We start from the raw sequence: 5,885 nt of genomic DNA, 5'->3' as shown, positions 1-5,885 counted from the left end.
CTTAAGCAACCTGAACTGTAGCTTCGTGAGACTTAGGCCACAAGTTTCCGGTAGAGGAGGTGACGACAGGTCCTCTTCCTACAGGTTGCTGCTTGTTTCGTTAGCATTTAATAAAAAAAATTATCCTAATTGCGTTGAGATATGAGTTTAATTTATAAGATATTTGCTAACATGAATTTTATATTTGAATTTGATTTATGAACTATTTGAGATAGATTTATGAGATTTGTGTCAACTGTGATGAGATTTTGAATTATTGAGTTAGTTTTATTAGTTTTGTTCAAGATTTGAGTTTGATATGAAATATTTTATTTCCAAGATGTCTGTGATGGATGTACACAGTACATCTTGAGGGGTGTATTGTACACTATATGTTATAGGCTTTAGTTTATTAGTTAATTGGGGAATATTATTGTGCTTTTTGCCGTCTTTATAATAATTGATATTATATATATATATTGTTTTATAGAAAAAAAAATATATCATAATGAAGATTAATTAATTCTCTATCAAAAGTGATGAGCCCTTTAACTCATTCCTTGAGCACCTCTTAAATTGGCCTCTATTCTAAGGTTGTTGGATGTGAAGTCATTCTCTATGGTGGTGACGATCTCATTCACCTTTGTAGAGGCCTAGGTGAATTCAACCACAAAATCTAGTAAAGCGTGTCCTTTAGTTTCCTTGTGTTTATGAACTCGATGTCAAACTCACTAAGCTCGATGGCCCACTTGGCTAATTAACCCGAATCTAAATATTAAAAAAATATCTTTTTTTATTAAATTATTTGAATAATTAATATTTTATAAAAATATGTCCCACTAAAAAATCATATTCTTATACATTTATAAAAATATCTTCTACTTTTGAAAGATAATCATCTTATTTTTCAAATAAATAATATTTTTTAGAAAAATTCAAATTTGATATTTTCTAATTAATTTAATATTATTATAAGAATAGGGAAAAAAAAGGAGAAAATAGAGTGCCTTGGGGAAATTTTAGAATGCTTTTTTTAAAAAATAAATATTCAAATTTAAATTTTTTTTAATTAATTTAATATTATAAGAAATTAGAAAAAAAAATAAGAATATAGATATAGTAGTTTCCCCGAGGAGGCAAACGATTATGCGGGTGGTGTAGGTAATAGTCGATTATGTCCTAGTTATCCTGGTACTCCTTCAAAGTCCATCAATGATCATTGGTGAAGCCACACCAGAGAATAGTGGGAGACTATAGCATATACATATTACAGAATCTTTATTTATTTTCATGTGATTTACATATTATCAAACAAACATGCAAATTCCTAGAACATGCTCCTATGAAATTGATACAAACACAGAGTAAAGTAAAAACTTACATTACGCAGCGGAACTGGAACAACTCCTTCCTTCAATCTCTCTAACCTTTGATTCCTTTTTGTAGTAGAGTATTATCAAGAGATTGAACTAGATCAGCAACACAGTCTTCCTCACCAAGCCTTTGATCAATTTAGAACTAGTGTGGGCTGGTTCTCAACACAAGAGATAGAGATGTAGAAGAGAAGAAGAAGAAGAAGAAGAATGATTGGCCAAGAAATGATTAGACTGTCTAGGTTTTCACTTACCCAATGAATCAATTGAGACTTCCTTATCAAAACCTTAGATATCATCTTCCTTATATAGGCAACTTAATGGGCTTTATTTAAATTTGAATTTAAATTAATTAAAAATAATAAACAAAAAATAAAAGTCTTGAGCTGCCATAAATGGACTTGGACCCAATCTCTTTGTTTTGAATTTAAATCCCAATTGGGCCTAAATCCAAAACCTTTTATTTATTTATTTTTAATTAATTAATTAAATCCTTATTCAAATTAACTAATTATAATTTGAAACTTGATTAATATTATTTATTTATATTGATACCAATTTATCAATATTAATAAATTTACCCAAAGATTCTCTTTTATTCTCTAAATCACATATCTCGATAAATTTTACAAAATTGACCTAGTCAACTTTAAAAATCCTAATTGATAATTAAATCAATTAATTGAGACATTCTAGATGATTTACTCAAAGGTGATGTGGGGACCATGGATCCATGAAATTAAGCTCCAATAAGTTACCGTGAATTTATTTACGAATAATTCACTACCTTATTAATTCCTCATGACTCCACTATAGACTCTGAATTGAACTCTTGAATTCATAGAGTGTATTTTTCAAACCATAAATACATTATCTATTGTTATAACCATTACAGTCAGTCAATCCTCTATCGATGACTTACTAATGAGATGGGTGCAAATTACCGTTTTACCCCTCATCAATATTTTATCCTTAACTCCCACTAAGTTCCTTGTAAATAATATTTCCGTGAATCTAATCACAGAAATGAGATCTCAATCATTTAACCTTTTGAACAAAGGAATTAAGGAAATCATATTTTCACTTCTCATACAAAAGTTATAGATTTCATATCTATGAATAATACTCCCACTCAATTACACTACTAAATCTCCAAGATGTAAGTATGGGCAAGACCGTAGGGTAAGCTGGTAACTAACAAGTCAAAAGATTTAAATAATATAATTAGCAGAATATTATCACTCAGAATTAAGACTGACTTAACCTATGGTCAACGTTGTGACATTGATTAAATTCGATAACAACGATACTTATTTATCAATCAATAATCAATATTGATCCTAGTCCGATGTAACTAAATACATCCGATCTTATCTACTTGGTCAATGCCTTGGATAGGAAATCACACCCCGAATGTGTATGTAGATCATATCGTAGATTGCCTAATCAGTGAAAATCCAATGCACTGATCTAATCTTAGGACTTGTTCTTTTGAACATATAATTACAACTATAATCTACTGTGACCTAGTCACTATAATTGTAACTATCCATATGTTCGAGATTTTATAAATGTTTGTATTATTTCAATAATCATGTAATAAAACAAGCAAGCAACACGTTTGTCAAACTAAATTATTTCTACTACTTTTATTGATAATATGAAATTGTGCTACATGTCCGACATGGTTTTATAAGGGCATAAAACCCAACAAACTCCCACTTGCCCATTTAAAACAAATGGGACATGTTTCTGAAAACCATGCATTCTACATGCTTCACAATTATGCTCTCTTCATATATCTTTGTAAAGGGATATGAAAGATTGCCTTCCAATGCTATTTTCACTTCACGCCTTCGCCACACGTCCTCGATAATGTGGTACTTTCTCTCTATATGCTTTGCTCTTTTGTAGCTTCAAGGTTCTTGTGAATTCTCTATTGCCTCTTTACTATCACTAGAAAAAATGAGTGGTTTATCCATTTTTGGAATAACACCGAGATCCGTGTAGAACTTCCCTAGTCAGACTATTTCCTTAGTCGCCATAGATGCAGCTATGTACTCAACCTCCAAGGTTGATTCTGAAATGGCAGATAGCCTAATGCTTCTCCATATCACATCTATTGAGATGGTAGACAATCTATAACTTCTCCAAATCATAGCTCCTCCCCCAAAAGTAAACACATTTTTCAGAAGTAGACTTCTTGTCATCAACATCAGTCTAAAATCTGAATCTGTGTAGCCTAACAGGTTCAAAGATCCTCCTGAAAAGACTAACATATAGTCTCTAGTCCATCAAAGATACTGACCTCCATATATTGTTCATTTCCAAGGTTTTACTGACACTTGCTCACCACTCCCACTGCATAGCAGATCTCCAGTCCCAACACACAACATAGTATGCATTAGACTTCTAATTGCAAATGAATAAGGAATTCGTTACATCTTTTCTTTCTATTGAGTAGTCTGTGGAGACTGCTACTTAGAAAAATAAAGTCCATGTCAAGATGCTAAACATCCTTTCCTGGAATTTGTTACAGAGTAACGACCAAGCACCTAACTAAAGTAGGTCGCTTGAGTTAGAGCCAAAATTTAGTTATTTATTTCCCTGATGTTCTGGATAACAAGAACACGACTTGCTACAACAAAATCTAAAATTTTGTTTCCAGCCAATTCTTTATGTTTGATAATATCTCGACACTGTTTCCAATGAATAAGATATCATCTACATAAAGGATTAAGAGCACCACAATGTCTTTTTCCCTAAGTTGTCAAACACAAGGGTCAACTACAGTTTGTTCAAAGCCTCGGGTCTTAATGTTTTCATTTAACCTTAAGTTCCAGGATCGCAAAGCTTGTTTAATTTCATAGATTGACCTACTCAGCTTGCCAACTTTCTTGTCCAACTACTTTAAATCCTTATGATTGATCCATGTAAATGGTCTCATCAATATAAACATTAAAAATACTTATTTGATGTCCATTTTCCTTATCTCTCAATCAAGAGTTGTGGCTATGGATAAGATTATACTAAATGAATTTTAACATGACTACCGGAGAAAAAGTTTTTTCTAAGTCAACTTTCTCTCTTTGCCACGAGTCGAGCCTTTATTGTCTCGACCTTTCCATCATCTCCTCTCTTCTTCTTATAGATCCACTTGAATCCCATGGGCCTAAAGTCCAATGGCACGTCTACAATATCTCAGACAAATTAAGTGTACTTAGACTCTATTTCCTGGTACTTGGCTTTGAGTCAAAGATCCCTTTCAGACTTACCTGTTGTTTGTTTAAAGGCCAATGGATCATTGTTACTTGTGTCCCCAACCAACTTGTGGGTTTCACTATCCATATCATAGGTACCGGTCCCGAGAAACCCTCTGATAAACGAGTTTTAGGATCATTTATTGTCTAGTTTATGTTGGTTTTCATCAGTTTAGGGTTATTTTATTGCAAAAATTATGCTCGTTTGTTCATGTTTCAGGTTTTCCATGATAAGTTGATGAAAAGGGTGGAATGAAGTGAAAGTGGAAGAAAATATAGTTAATTTGGAGAAAAACATGTTTTTTGGGGTCGATATGTACGAGTTTTGATGCTGTCAATAGCACTATAACGCTATCAAAGGGGCGCCATAGCGCTAGGAAGGATATGATGGAGCTTATCGAGTTTGGAAGTAGCGCCCCAGTGCTACAAAGCCAGCGCTACAGCACTATCAAGGCCAGAATATAAGTGCTATAGCGCTGCATCAAGGGTTGCACAGCGCTAGTGAAACACTTTTTAGGAGATTTTTTGTTCTGATTATAGCACTACAGCGCTCAATACATAGCGCTACAGTGCTATCAACGCGATTTTTAGATTTTGAACCACTTTTTGAAGGGAAAAACGGTCTTTTCACTTGGGAATCTTGGAAGACTATTTAAGCAACATTATTCTGCGATTTTGAGAAGAGTTCTGATTTTGAAAAAACCCTAGATCTAGAAAATACTGCTCCTTTAGATTGTTTTTCTGGTTTTAACTTTCTGGATTTTTTTTTCATCTAAATTCCTTAGATTATTTTCTATGAGTAATTATTTGAATGTTATTTCCATCATGTTATCTGTGAACTAATTTCATTTATCTTGGGATTAATGTAGTCACTGGGATTTCTATTTAATTTTATTATGATATTCTATTGATACTTCTTCTCTATTCTAATCTATATGATGTTTGTTTAATGCTGGTAAATATTTTATCACTATTTGCTTGATTTAATTGTTTTGATCCAAAATTCGAAAGATGAGAATTGAATATGCTATCATTATATAGACATAGGCTGCATATTGGACGAAAGTACTTGTATGACTTGTGTAGTAAATAGGTTTCTTTGCTTAATGCCTTCTATATGTCAAGTTTATCACAAAAATGTAGGAAACCTGCATATAGACTGAGATCTTATATCTTGGAAAAGAATAGGAATCGATTAAAGTAACCTGCTATTAGAATAGAAAGAAGAAATTTAGAATTGATTAGTAAAATTAATAGAATGAAAAGTTGATGA

This window comes from Humulus lupulus, chromosome 2 (genome assembly GCF_963169125.1).
Source record: "Humulus lupulus chromosome 2, drHumLupu1.1, whole genome shotgun sequence".
Taxonomy (NCBI): Eukaryota; Viridiplantae; Streptophyta; class Magnoliopsida; order Rosales; family Cannabaceae; genus Humulus; species Humulus lupulus.
The sequence above is the reverse complement of the archived record's forward strand: the minus strand, read 5'-3'. Positions refer to the sequence as shown.